This window comes from Fringilla coelebs (genome assembly GCF_963513975.1).
Source record: "Fringilla coelebs genome assembly, chromosome: 1".
In the NCBI taxonomy this organism is placed as follows: Eukaryota; Metazoa; Chordata; class Aves; order Passeriformes; family Fringillidae; genus Fringilla; species Fringilla coelebs.
The window spans coordinates 151,741,197-151,756,773 of record NC_140028.1 but is presented as its reverse complement, the minus strand read 5'-3'; positions in this window follow the sequence as shown (position 1 = coordinate 151,756,773).

Genomic DNA, 15,577 nt, shown 5'->3' with positions numbered 1-15,577 from the left:
GAATACACAAAGCAAGGTGTTGTTTCAAGCAGCAAAATTGTCCTGCTGAAGTTGTCCGTGGGCTGTGCCAAGTTTGGATCTCCCCAGGCTATGGAAAGGAAAGTTGGTTGTGGTTGTTGCCACCAACAAAATCTGTTTTTCCCAGCAACACCTGGCACTCCCTGGAGTAGTAATAATAATAATAATGGTGATGATAATAATAATAATAATAATGATAATGATTATAATTTTTTTCTTCCTCTCTTCATAAATTGCCCAGAAGGACCAGAACAATACAGGGGAAGTTCTGGAACTTGGCTATGCATGTTGTGTATAAAATCTGGGCTTTGAGAGGAGCTGGGGAATGAAATGTCCTAAAAACCTTGGGAATCCTAATTGTCCCATAAATGGCCATTCTCCCAAAGCTCGTGTTAATTACATAACTGCTACTGCATTGAGCAGAAAGACTAATTAGCAGCAAATAACCCTTCATGTGTCCTTTTGGTGGGGTGTGGACCCACCCAGGATCTTATGGAAGCCACAAAACACTGGTAGAAAGCCACAAACCTTGAACTCTTCACTTTTCAGAACAAAATGCTGTTCCCTGAGGATCTCCCATGGATTCAGACAACTCCAAAGACACCACCTGGAAACACATGGAAAAAACCACTCAAACCTGTCCCCATCTCCCGGCTCTTCCCTCTTTCCCTGCAGGTGGGTTGGAATGTCTGACTGTGTAATTAGAGTTGGAAATGTTCCCAAGGGGGCTTTAGGATAAATTTGGGATGTGGTGATGATACCAGGGAATGCTGCTGGAGGGAAGCTGGACTAGAACCTTGGACAGAGCCTGCGGGGCTGTTCCTGCTGGAAGGATCCTTCCCTTTCCCATCTCCGGGAAGCAATTGAACTGGAAAAGTGAGATTATTCATACTAATCACCATTGTGTTGGCATGGGATTTTCATGAGCTGGATAGAGAAAAATTGTTTTTCCTTTATTTTCAACATTACAGGAAAAAAAATAAGGAAGAAAGAAAAATGTTAATATACTGGAAAATAAGAAAGTGTCAGAGATATTGTTTTTCTTTTTCCTTTTCCTTCTCTCTCCTGTCCATTCCACTCCCCTCCTTCCCCTCCTTCCTTCTCCCTCAAAATTTCAGATACAATTCTTCCAGCAGGAAAATTTATGGCTCAACAACGGCGCAGCTCAGCGAGACAAAATAATTCAGGTTCAGCACCAACTCAAGTGCAGCCACACAACTTCCAGATCCAAACCAGCTGCTCCATAGGGAAAGCAGCACAAAATCCAGCGGGCTGCAATATTCCCACTTCCAGCAGGAAAAAGGGAGAAGTGATGAAAGGTTGTTACCACTTGCAGGTTGTCTGGAGGTCGGGGTGACCTGAAATATGTGCTCAGATTTGTTCTGCTTCTCCAGGTTATGACATAATTCACATTTGAGGTCACTTTAAGCGAGAAAAGAAAGGCATAACCCCCCCCTCCAAGCTTAAAAAATTAAAGCTGTGGGACTTAAAAATAATTGGAAATTTAAGCCTTGAGGCCTGTCCAAGCTTTGATATCTCAGACTTTAGGTCTAGGGAGAGGTTTTGGGGTAGCAGATCACTACATTTCCTCAAGCCATTCCTAATTCAGAGAGGTTTGATATTTTTGTCTGTGTAGGGGAAGCATTTGGAAGCTGCTTTCTCATGGATCACTGGGAGACAGTAGTAGTTTGGGAATCTCCGTGCTTTTGGCAGATGTTTCCAGCTCAGACAGCCATGGGAAAGGATTATTCCAGCTCTTGGCAGCAGAGGCAAAAAGGGAGCCTTGGTCCGAATTACATAAAAACACTGGAGTTTTATCCCTCTCAATGCTGTAATAAATCAATATTTTAATCCCTTTTTAATAATTGGGACTTTGAAGAAGAAACAAAGAGACTGCTCTACTTTCTTCTTGAAATATTTACAGCAGAGCCAAAAGGAAGATATCCCAAATTTGAAAGTGGGAATCCACATGAGCTGGATTTTTAAACTTGTCTGTTCAAATTAATCTGGTTTTCCAAAGGCACTTCAACTGAGCTGCCAAAAATCCTTTAGGACATTATTTAATGACATTTAAATATAGATTTATTGCAATAATTATATATTTTTATTTATATTTACATTTTTTTAAAATCTGAGGGTAGTAGATCCTTCTGGCCACTTCTGGATCACAGAACAAGGAACAAAAGAAGAGGAAAAGGCCTCAAGTTGCACCAGGGGAGGTTTGGAATGGATATTAGGAAAAAAATATTTTGATTGTCAAGCATTGGAACAGGATGCCAGGGAAGTGGTGGAATCACTATCCCTGTCAGGGGAAGGTTAGGTTGGATTTAGGAGAATGTTCTTCCCCCCAAGGGTACTGGCACTGCCCAGGCTCTGCAAGGAATGGGCACAGCCCCAAAGCTGCCAGAGCTCCAGGAGGGTTTGGAAAATGCTCTCAGGAATGCCCAGGATGGGATTTTGGGGTGTCTGTGCATCAGTCCAGGGGTTGTATTGATGGTCCTGATGGATCCCTTCCAACTCAGGATATTCCATGTTTCTAGGCTGGTTAACCTGGAAACTCCCTAAGGGCCGTCAGCGACTCCAACATTTTCCCGCTGGAGTCTCCCAGTTTTTTCTCATTGAAAATCAGCACTGACGTGCTGAAAAAGGAAGAAAAATTTAAAAATGGGGGTAGGGGAGTTGAAAAATTAAAAAATGGGGGTAGGGGAGTTTTCTCCCCTTCTTCACCCACACAACGTTCTCAAGGGTCCGGATTGCTGTGACCCCAACACAGGTGAAGAGTCTCTGTTTCGGCCCACGCGCTTGAAGAATGAGTTGGAGTTCTTCAGTTCTCGGTCTCAGAGTTCTTTGTTGCATTTTATCTATAAAATATTTTTCTTCTGCCCTGCTGAGGTCTGTCCAGCAGGACAGTCAGAGTCACTCTGCCTGCCCCTGGGGCGGTGTTGTTATCTCTTTATACTCAAAACTACGTGTACAATATTTACAATAACTTCCCAACACCCATCACCTGTGTCAGACACTGAGCTTCTACTCTAAACCAACCCAAAAGTGCCAAATCACAGCAGAAGGTGGAGGCAGAGAAGAAGGAGAAAGGCTGGACACACCCAGACCCCTCCATTTGCCCCTGGAACCTCCATTCTAGAAAACCCCAAAATCTATTTTTTCCCCCTGTGATAATTTCACTGTCATTCTACTTAAACTGCTGTGGCTTGCAGGTCTTCATATGAGGCTGATAATTTGCTCCACGGGTCACAATGGAACCCAGAGGTGTTCTGGGCTCCGTGCCAGGGTCTCTGAGCCCCCTGGCAGGGGTCCCATCCACTCTGGACACCCAGAGGGATGTCCTGAGTTCCGACACAACATCCCATGGCTCTCACATACTCCTGTCCCTCTGTGTCCTGGCCTGAGAACCTGAATCCATCTCCAAGCCATGTCCCAAACCCAGCCCTGAGTGTTTCATCCTGGCACTGCTGCCTTGTCCTGTATTTCCCTGTTTTCCCCTTCCCTTTTTATTCCTTCCCCCTCCCATGTTTTGAAAGCCCTCTGGTGCCTGTTTTGCTGGTAGGGAGAGAAGAGCTCCAAATCACTGTGGTGATCCCCCCACCACGTTGGTGATTCCATGAATTCCACTAGGACAGGAGACTTCCCAAACTTCCAGGCACAGGATCTGGGCTTATCCCTGGATGCCAGCAAACACTATTATATATAGTATATAAACACTATTATATATAGTATATTACACACTCCTGCCATTCCAGAGCCTCTCCTGTGGGTTTGGGAATCTCTGGGATTTTCAGTTTTTTTGGGAAATTGAGGCTGATTCTAAATTGGTCCATGAGAAATGTCTATAGGGATACTGAATCCCATGGATTTCAGCTAAAACAAAGGAGCAGGCTTTGCTCTTCAGACCTTTTATGTCACTGTTTCCTCCTGCTTCTTCTTTTCCTCTCACTCCTAACCCCAAAAAAGATCTCCCACTCCATAATTATCCATCTGCTTTCTCCAGAGTAATTTCCCCAGCTCATTTGAGTCCATAATTTGGAGTTTTCTGACTGTCTGTTCTTAGGGCAGAAACCTGAGCTCAGCCAAAGTCAACGGGAGTTTCCTCAAACAAAAACAAACAAATTATTTGTTAAAACAAATAAAAAAATTACCTGGTCCCTGTGGATGCCCACTTTCAAAGAACCCAAATTAATTTTACTGGGGCTGGAATTAACCTTTAGAAGATCTGGTCACATGGAATATTTTTCCATTGGAAAACACTTCCTCACCTTCATGAGAGTGAAGTGCTCTGGGGAAATGTGTTGGTTTTGGTGGAGCACTGGCAGGATATGAAACTTGTTGGGATATTTCCAGCTCTCCTGCCACCTCACCCATCTGATGCTTCTCTTGGAGCTGCCTTATCCTAAACTCCAGGGTGTAGGGATTGGGAGTTCCTGGACAACTGAAATCACCTCAGGAAGAGCTCCCTGACTGATGCCAGTCAGCCAGAAAGCAGCAAAAATGTTAAATTAAACACACACTTCTTTATCCCTTCTCTGCTCAGAGCACCATTTTTTTGAAATCCACCTGATTTTACACATTTACAGCTTTAGGATATGGAATCATAGAATATCCTGAGTGAGAAGGGAGCCACAAGGATCACTGATTCCAATTCTGGCCCGGCACAGGACAACCCTAACATTCCCAAATTCCCACCGTGTCCTTCACTGATGATCAGTGGAGCAGGATATCAAATCTGCAAACCAGTGATATCAAATCTTTGCCCAAATTCTTGTGACAAATTCCTTTTTTAAGGTAATTTTTCATATTTTTAAGTGTTATAAGCAAAAAGGATCATTATGGCCCTATTTAATTAAAAAAATTAAGTAAAACAGGGAAATTTCTTTCATGCCAGTTTTTCCAACAAGAATTGGAGATGATGAACAGGATATGAAAAATTCTGAAGCACCTTCATCTCCAGATTTTTCCAATCCCTTAACTTGAAAAGGTTTTTGGAAGCTTTTCCAGCCTGACTTAAGCATCTAAACTCAGGCCACGCTTACTGGAGTTGTAAAAATGAAGGGCACGGTATGGAATGGTGCTCTAATCTCAGATCCATAAATCCAAGGGAACTGGGAACAGCAGGTTAATCCAGGCCTCATCCCCTCTGGATCCTGGATTCAGTTTTCCTTAGGACTTCTCATGCTGGGCCTCAGCAAAAGCAGGGATTTCAGTGTATTTTTTATCCACCAGAAGAAGCAGAATTCCTCTCTCTCGCGACACAATTCCTGCGAAACTCCAGTTGTTGGGATTGCACCCAGTAAAGGCTGGAGCTGCTCCGTTCTTCCACACATTCTGTCTTCATTTTGGCTGCTAATCCCTCACAGAGCCAGGGGCTGCTCTCCCGACCTCCCACGCAGCAGAGAAGCCACATTCCCATCTTTCTGCCATTCCCAGGAGATGACATGTCCCTACCCTCCCGCATCTGCACAAGCCCACGGTTGTATGGAATATGTGCGAGCATCTGATACTCTGCTAAGAGCCCAAAGTGTTTTGCACCACATTTTAGGTGATTTATTGCACTTTAGCACATTCATAAAACACATCGTGTTAAGCATATGCATAAAAATAATATATAGGTTACCACAAAATTTTTATGGCCTTAACCAGATCCGTCTTGGAATGTCGGCTCGAGTGTTTCACTCCTGCAGGTGAAAAAACAGATTATTTCAACGGAGCTTAGGGAAAGTTGTTTAGTCAAGACAACAATATTGTGGAGAGAGCCGTTACCTTGGCAGCGCTTTGCTAATTTAAGGACTAACGAGCGGGGCTGGTTCCTGTCCTCCCTCCAAGGCGAGGTGTCCGTGACTCCTGGCTCTCCAGGCTGCATTCCCCTTCTCCTACTGTTTGCAGACAATACAGGGATGGGGATTAGAGGAGTGTGATGATAGAAATGGCCTCTCCACTCCCTGCAGTCGGTGCAGGTTTCTTCCAAGGGGTGCGATGTCAGTGAGGCGCCGGGAAAAGCGAGCAGGTTGCGGATGTGACAGGGATCCCAGAATCCCTGGAGGGCTTGGGTTGGAAGGGAGCTTCAAGATCGTCCAGTGTCACCCCCTGAAAGGGCAGGGACACCTTCCATTGTCCCAGGCTGTTCCAAGCCCTGTCCAGCCTGGTCTGGGAATTCCCAGGGACCCAGGAGCAGCCACAGCTGCTCTGGGAATTCCATCCCAGCCCCTCCCCATCCTCCCAGCCAGGAATTCCCAATTCCCAATCTCCCATCCATCCCTGCCCTCTGGCAGTGGGAGCCATTCCCTGTGTCCTGTCCCTCCATCCCTTGTCCCCAGTCCCTCTCCAGCTCTCCTGGAGCCCCTCCAGGCTCTGAGCTCTCCCTGGAGCTTCTCCTCTCCAGGGGAACATTCCCAGCCCTCCAGCCTGGCTCCAGTTCTGGGACCAGCTTCCTGGCTGGGGTCATTCCAACAGGTCCCCTCTCCCTGCAGCTTAGGGGTGGCAGTTTCTCTCTGGCAGGAATGTCACCCCAGCTGCCTGCAGTGCTGGGAACTCCACCAAAGCACCAATAATCACTTCAGGTCCTGTTTATCATGAATGTAGTGATATCTCAGGTTTTAGATTTTATATTTTCACATTCTGTGCTGCTTTAGTGTGTGGGTCTGGGCTTCACATCAGGGCATGGTGAGCTCTGTGCACAGAGCAGGGAGACAAAACAATTCCTGCTCCAGCTGGGCACCAAGGACAAATGAGCCAAATCTCAGGCCAGGAGCACAAACCCCGTGGGCTGGAGAGAGAAAAACAAGCAGGGTGGGACTGCAGGGGCTGAAGCTGGGATGGGACAATGAACTGCAAGGTGCAAATGGAGCAGAGCTGATCCCAGGGAGAGACCCCGTGCCCGGCCGGGCATTTTGGGGCCATTTTGGTTCATCTTGGGTGCAGCCCTGGCTGGGCTCTGGTGCTGCCCAAGGTGCATCCATGGAGGAGATCCTTTGGATAAATCTCTGCTTTATTCTTTAGCTCTGTCCAGCCTCTGTTCTAGCTCAGCCTGCACAAGGCATCAGTAGGGAAATGCACATTCTGTAATGGGAAACCATCCTAATTTCATTCAATCATATGAAAATAAAGCGAGTGGCAACCTCAGTTCCATTTTCTATCTTGGAATTTACCAAATTTTTAATTTCTGTGTCTCCAAAGACAGTTTAGGCTCTTCACAGATTCTGTACTTAAGAAAGGCAGGGAAATTAAATTAAATTAATTCTTGATAGCTTTATTTTTAATGCCTTTGTTATAAATGTCTGAGATCCTGTTTTGATTATGGTATCCCAAACAAATCCAAACAAATTTAAATTTGCCTTCATTAATAGGTATTAAAATCAATAAATCTGTTTAAATTGGTGTGAATGAATAATAACATTTTAATTGATTAATCCTCTCAGGAAGCACAGAAAATCTGGGTTAACAAGATATATAAAAGACAGAGGAAGACCTTAAATTCTGATTTAAAAATTCATTGAACAGGATGATATTTATTTTTCTTTTAAAGTTGACTTCCTCAGGATTTGTTTGAACACTATGAAAGCTAAAAAAAATGTTGCAAATTGGTGTGTTTTTTGTTTTGTTTTAAAAGAGCTCATTTCCCCATATAATGACTAATTCCTTCAAGCTGAAACTGCAAGAAAAATATCAAATATTGTGAAGATTGGCAAAAGTGTTTTATCAACTTATTGCATCATCCCTTCCTCCATAAATAAGGACGGAAGTCTCAGATTTCGCTATTCCTTGTTTATAATAAAACCTGTACCAGCTTTATTTAATAATATTGCTAATATTATTTGATAGTTATAAATTCATTAGTAAGATATTGTTTTGTTTAATTTATTTAATGTTTCTTGTGAATCATGCATTTTTTGGGGGGGCGGAATAACTTTTTTTCTTATTTTTGAGGATTTGGGGAAGATGATTGAAAATCTGTTTTTCTTTCTCTGTTAATGGATGTTTTTTCCCAAAGGAGAAGGAAAGACATCATTTCAAGTACTGAGGCTTTAATTAATTAATGTTTGAGATTAGGGGGTACCTTATGAAGTTAAGTTATAGCATAGCCCTGAATATTTCCTCCAGAATCCCAGAGTGGGTTTGGTTGGAAGGAACCTTGAAAATTATCTTGTTCCAACAAGATAATTTTGCAGGGACACCTTCCACCACCCCAGGGTGCTCCAAGCCCCTCCAGCCTGGCCCTGGACACTTCCAGGGATCCAGGGGAATATTCCACCTGATCCCTTTCCACCCTCACCTTCCTCCTCCTCTGCTGGACCGCTCTGGTCACAGCTGCCCACAGTCCCTGCCCCAGGAGGCTCCGGACAGGAGCAGAAACCCAAAGCTGTGGTTTCTCCACCCCTCTGGGATCAGAAGGAGTCTCTCAGTTGCTTTTGGCTGCTCCATGTGCAGCTTGGCTGCGGCCACATTTCCGTGGCTTGTTCTCACCCGCCCCTCTCAGCTCTGACGCCTTTTTTTGCCTCTTCCCAGCCCACCTGACTCTGTTTTTTGCCTTGTGGGATCCTTGCCCGTTTTGGACATGCAGAGGAGACGCTGTGGCTTCCCACTCTCTTGTCTTGCACTTGTTCTGAATCATTCCTTGGCTTCTCCAGTTCCTCATTTTGGCTTTTCTCAAGTGTCTGACTTGGAGGCCGCGTCCTAAAACTCCAACAGCCTCAATGCCTCACTCACCCTCAGCACTGGCCTGAGAGGACAAACCCTGAAACAGAGGTTTTGTGCTCCCCAAGTGAAGGTGAGGTGAATTTGATAAGGAATTTTAGGTGATCCTGATACCTCAGGTTTAGCTTTATTATTTTCCAAATTCTGTGCTGCTTTAGTGTGTGGGTCTGGGCTTCACATCAGGGGATGGTGAGCTCTGTGCACAGAGCAGGGAGACAAAACAATTCCTGCTCCAGCTGGGCACCAAGGACAAATGAGCCAAATCTCAGGCCAGGAGCACAAACCCCGTGGGCTGGAGAGAGAAAAACAAGCAGGGTGGGACTGCAGGGGCTAAAGCTGGGATGGGACAATGAACTGCAAGGTGCAAATGGAGCAGAGCTGATCCCAGGGAGAGACCCCGTGCCCGGCCGTGCATTTTGGGGCCATTTTGGTTCATCTTGGGTGCAGCCCTGGCTGGGCTCTGGTGCTGCCCAAGGTGCATCCATGGAGGAGATCCTTTGGATAAATCCCTGCTTTATTCTTTAGCTCTGTCCAGTCTTGTTCCAGGGCAGCCTCTCAAGTCACCAATCTGGCCTCCCACAAGTGATCCCAGGATATCATGAGGTCATTTCATGGATGAGGTCCTACACAAACATTTTCCAAGCAGTGACACACACAAGGGGAGAGTGAAAGAAAGAGAAAAATTTTGAGTGACCTCAGGCTTGGGTCAGCCCCTCCTCAAAATTACTGGAAAATTTTATAGGAGAGAAAATTTTATATGAGAACCTTTATACGAAAGGTCCCTGGATTTCTTCTGACCCCTGAAGTTTGAACCCTGTGGTGAAAAGGATTCTTGACCTTCTTAGGCAATAAATCAGAGACTTAGAGAGGGACTCCTACATCTCTCATTGTTTTAATCTTAGAATCATGGAATATCTGGAGCTGGAAGGGACCCACAAGGATCATGGAAGTCCAACTCCTGGCCCGTTCCGACTTTACTTGGTTCCATTGTAATTTAGCACGTGGATGCTCTCACGTTCCTTCATCCATAACCTTCCAAAGAGCTCTGAGTGCTGCCTGGATCCCAGAGAGGCTCTGGAGCTGGGGGCACCTCACACCTCACCTTTCCTCATCCCAATCCATGGGATTTCCATTAAATCTTGGAATCCTTTCCTCCCCACACGACCTGCTGTGGAGATGCCACGCAAGGCACACCAGAAGGGGAGAATCCCATTTTCTGGCCCCTCATCCAGCAGGGATGTGATGATATCCATGAGTCAGGAAGAAGTGTGATGAGGGCTTTAAATCATTCCTGGTTTTTCATTCTGCACGAAACCTGTCCCACAGGGCTCATGAACCGCAGGTGTAGGTGTGAACACAAACTCTGGCTGCAGTTCCTGTAATTCCCAAAGTTCCTGATCCGGTTTCCTTCGCGTTGATTTTGATGAAGAGGCTGAAAATCTGGAATTCCTTGGCTTTGCTCACACTCCACGTCAGAACAAAGCAGGTGTTCCCTGAAATTCCAGCTTTGCCTTGGGAATGGGAATCCTGGTTCTTACCCCGTGCTGCAACCCCCAATCTCCACAGCATCCAACTGCTCCTTCTCTTCTCTTTTGCACCTTCTGGGTGTGGGACACCAGTTCTGATTTCAGGGAAAACTCCATGGCATGGGGAGAAAAAAAATCAGGAGGAAGAATGGCAGTCCTTGGGTTCCTTTTATCCCACCTGGGCAGGTGTGAGCAAGACACAAAAAACTTTTTATTTTGGAGACTGGGTAGGATCAAGAGAGGAAGAAGAGGGACAGGAGAAAGATGGAAAAATAAAAGAGTGGAAAAATAAGAGCTACAGCTGCAAGGTGTTTGTGACGGAAATAATTCTAAAAATTATGAAGTTTTAGATTCATAATCTAAATCTATTTGATTTAGCCCAAGGTGGATCCATTGAGGCCTTCTAATAAATCCCTACTTTACTCTTTAACTCTGTCTAGTCTTTGTTCTAGGTCAGCCTTCACAAGGCATCATGGAGATGTTTTTTGGGAGGTGTTGAAGAGGTGCAGCATCCTGCCACCCCTCTCACTTGCCCTCTGTTTCCCTGTGGAGCTGCTGTGGTCCATGCCCAGCTCCAGCTCTGGTCCACAGCATCCCATGGAGGTGAGGGATCCCAGCTTTGGTTGTGCCACCACCTTTGTCATCAAAACTCATCTCTGGGAACTCCCCAGCAGGGACAGCCCAGCTCCAAGGACTCCAGTTCAAGGAATCCAAGGATGGACAAGGATCCAGCTCATCAGAGCTCATGGGAACAGAGCAATGAGGGAGTTGGACACCATGGGATCCTCTTCACCTCATGGAAACTCAGGGGAACAGAGCAGTGAGGTGATGCCTTGTGCAGACTGAGCTGGAACAGAGACTGGACAGAGCTAAAGAATAAAGCAGGGATTTATCCAAAGGATCTCCTCCATGGATGCACCTTGGGCAGCACCAGAGCCCAGCCAGGGCTACACCCAAGATGAACCAAAATGGCCCCAAAATGCCCGGCTGGGCACAGGGTCTCTCCCTGGGATCAGCTCTGCTCCATTTGCACCTTGCAGTTCATTGTCCCATCCCAGCTTTAGCCCCTGCAGTCCCACCCTGCTTGTTTTTCTCTCTCCAGCCCACGGGGTTTGTGCTCCTGGCCTGAGATTTGGCTCATTTGTCCTTGGTGCCCAGCTGGAGCAGGAATTGTTTTGTCTCCCTGCTCTGTGCACAGAGCTCACCATGCCCTGATGTGAGCCCAGACCCACACACTAAAGCAGCACAGAATGTGAAAATATAAAATCTAAACCTGGTTGTTATCAGAGGGGGTCGGACACCACGGGATCCCCCTCACCTGGGGCAGTCCGAGCCCTCAGGTGACCCCTGCTGCCCTCGCACGACCCGCGCTCAGCCTCCCCTCTCCGGCTGCTCATCCACACGTTCCCAGAGCCCCGTCCATCCCTCGCTTTTCCCCTCGGAATCCTCCCCACCCACACCGGTGCTCTGGCAGCAGAGGGCACTGCCCCCTTGGCCATGTTTTCCCCCTCCTCGCCGCCGCTGCAGGGCTGGGCTCGCTCCCGGTGAGCAGAGCTGTCTGTCTGTCTGTCTGTCTGTCCGTCGGGAGACTTGGATTTGTCTTGGCTGCCGGCTCTGACATGCCTGGGAAGGGCAAGGAAAGGAAATGGGTGGGAGCTCCCCTCTAACCACGAACTTGTCTTGCCCCCTCCTCCTTTTCTCTCTCTCCCCATCCCCTTCCCTCCGCCACCCCAGCCAGAGGGAGGATTGTGCTGCAGCGCTCAGAATTGCTCCGGAATTTGGGCTTGGGATTATTTTTTTTTCCCCCTTTTCTTCTCTTTCAGACGAAACACGCTGGGAGTTTCTCCCTTTTCCATGTGCTCCCAGCCAAAGGGGGTTGTTGTTACAAGAGCGTGTAAGCGTGGTGCAATCTCTGTGTGCGGGGTGTTGTGAGAGGTGCTTTGCACTTGGAGCAGGCAGGAATCACACAGCTTTTGGAAATATTCCTGCATTTTATTTCATCTTCCCGAAGATTTAATCTCAGTGTGGTTGTTTATGATTTAAAAATGAGTTTCTTTCGCTGCCCCTGAGCAATTTGGTCCAGTGGGAGGCTGCCCTGCCACTGCAGATGAGGTGATTTGTCAGGTCCCTTCCAGCCAAAGCTCTTTTATGATTCTGGAATTTATTTCCTGCACTTTCTAAGTTTCAGGTCCATCTTGACAAGTGATGATCCCGCTCTAAGTATTACTATAAACACCTTTTAAATCTGTTTTACCTTTAATCTGCCTGCCTCCAAAACCTTGAGAGAGAAAACTCTGTGGGGACGTGCCCCAGTGGCCTCTCTCCCTTTATCTGAATAAAATTGCAGGACTCTTCTGTCTCCTTTATAGACATTGGGTTTCCCAGTGGGATTTTCTGTACAGGAGGGTGCAGCCTCCTTTTATCCCAAACTCCCTCCTTTTATCCCAAACTCCCTCCTTTTATCCCAAACTCCTGCCTGCACGTGTCCCTCTTCCTTTCCCTGTGGAAAATCCGACCCATGGAATTGTGCAGACACCAACACACATCTTCCCTATCGGTCCCTTCCAACCCAACCCAATCTAGGATTTTCTGAGAACAGGGATTCCTGTTTGAAGCAGAAAACCCTTGACAGCCCCATTTTGCTATGAAATCTGTCCACAGCCAAGAGTTTTTATTTTTCACCCTGGCTTTGTGGCAGGGTTTGACAGCCAGTGCCACTCTGCCGTCCTGCTCCCTTTGAAGCCACCTCAGCACACAAGGAAATCTGGGAAGCAGCTGGGCTGTGGGTTTTATTTTGCCAAAGGTGGCATCCTGATAAAGGATGGCAAATGATAGTGTGGGCAGGTTGGTGCTGCGCTCCCAAACCAAAATGAGACGCAGGGGGAAGGAAGAACCAAACACACAAAATAATTTCCCCTGGTTTGGGGGAGGAAATGTGGAAAGCTCCCAGCGCGGGCTGTGGCTTTGGGGAGAAGAATGCGAGCAGTCACTTTCTCATCCTGTTTCTGCCCTTCCAAGGCTGGTGTGAAAAGGCCGATGCCGAGTCCCAGTCAGCCATAAAATAACAACAACAACTCTGCCCAGTGGCTGGGATTTGCCAATCCTGAGCTTTCCTCACCTACCCGGGGACTGGGACGGACGGAAGTCTGCAAACCATCGTGGCTCCGAGCGCGGAATCCTCGCCGAATGTGATCTCACCCGCGGGGACAATCTGATGGACGGAGTGTTACTTGTTGTTCCAACACCATGGCAATGTCTCCAGGAGGAATACAAATCACTTGGAGCCGGGAGGCAGAGCCAGCTGAGCAGGTACCAGGAATGTGGGAGTTGCTTATTACTCACCCAGGGGGAAGAGCTGCTGCTTGTTTTTTTAATTATATTTTTACTCGCCTCTACTCATCACCCCCACGCAGCACCAGCACTTTTTGTAATGAAAATAATAAGATAGAGCCTAGTGCAGGGAGCACTGAGCACATCCCGATTTTCCATTGGATGTGTGAACCAGGTGGGACTTTTGTACTGGCAGATCTCCGGCCTCGTCAAATCTCAGTGGGTGCAAATCTGCTGAAGTCAGTGAGGGCTTCTCATCTATCACTTGTTTTATTAATATTGCTCTGTCTGCAAGTCCAGGCTCTCCAAGAACACATCTTTTATTTCACTGCCTCTCATCGAAGGCAACGTGTGAGTGCTGATTTTCCCGGGCTCAGGATCAGCTCCAGCTCTTTCATTGTTGCTTTTTTTCCCCTCTCTCTCTCCCTCTCTCATTTTTTATGGCAACATTGGAATTGCTGTCAGGTTTACAGTGCAGTAATAATCACCTCATTATTATTAATAACCATGGCAACAGAATGGAAATTAATCACTCCACTTCTGTTTATCCCCATGGAAACAGAGCCAAAACAAACAATCCTTATCCACAATGCCCATTCCTAGAAATCAGACATCCTGCAAAATTCCCAACTAAACAAACCAGCAGCTCCAGCTGCCTGGGTTAGCCAGGAGCACCTATGGAGAGGGCAAGGATGCTCTGTCATGGGTGCTTCCTCAGGTTCAAACTGGCAGGGGACAAATATTTTTAGGAATTTTTCTTGGTTTATGGGTTGGTTTTACTCTCCAGCTTTTGTCCTGGTGGCTGAGTGTTGAGACACAGTGACAGCCACTCTTCTGCTTCCCATAAAAACTGGGCTTCCTACAAGGATGGAGAGAGGATTTGGATTAGGGTCTGGAGGGATAGGACAGGAGGAATGGATTTAAGGTGAAGGAGAGCAGAGATGGATGGGATATTGGGAAGGAATTCCTGGCTGGGAGGGTGAGGAGGGGCTGGGATGGAATTTCCAGAGGAGCTGTGGCTGCCCCTGGATCCCTGTCAGTGCCCAAGGCCAGGCTGGACAGGGCTTGGAGCAGCTGGGACAGTGGGAGGTGTCCCTGCCATGGCAGGGGAATTGAAACCAGATCATCTTTAAGGTCCTTTCCCAACCCAAACCATTCTGTGATTCCATCGGATTAAAATTGTCAGGGATCGGAAGAGAGGCTTCAGAGAAATATTCATTGCTAGAAAATCTCTGGAGATAACACTCCTTCCCAGGTGCCAAGCACTGAAATAAAGTTCAGTGGAAAATTTGGGAGAAAGTTCAGGAAAATATTTAGGCAGAAAGTGAGCACAAAGCCAATGTTTTCTCTTTGCTCTGTCGCCATCCTTGTTTGTAGGAGGAATGGAGGATGTCACACTCACTCCCTATGCACAGAAGTGAAACTCCCAAGATTTTTTTTCCACAGGAAAATCCCTGTTTTTCCCCAGCCATTCCTCATTCAGATTCAACAGCTCAGCAGTCGCTGCCTGTCCCCCCCTGCCCTGCCAATTACTGTGTTTTATTTAGGCTGTCACCAACAGATAATCTGAGCTTGCATCTGCTTTTTCCTGCGGCTTAATGACACACCCAGGGGACCACTTCCCAGGCTTTCAAAGGAAAGAATTCCTCCCTCAGACGATCCTTCAATCCCAGTGATTCTGCTGACTCTTATCTGCAGATGCAGCAGCACAGATTAGGGCTGGTGAGGAAAGATGAGAGAGGCAGGGAAAGTAATGATGATTAAACCCACAACCCTCCCGGGAGCCTCTTTTTTTTTGCAGCAGGATCTGCTCAGGCTGAAACCCTCGGAGTAGCTGAGATCAGCTGCGTGCTGGAAACGTTCATTTTCCATTAAAAGAAAAAAAAAAAAAAACAAAAAAAAAAGTGGACTCGACCACGTGGAGCAGGAAAACGAAGTTGCCACGTCTTGCAAAGCCTCCAGAGGTTTTGATGGATCTTCTCGCTGGGCTATGGAGTCTC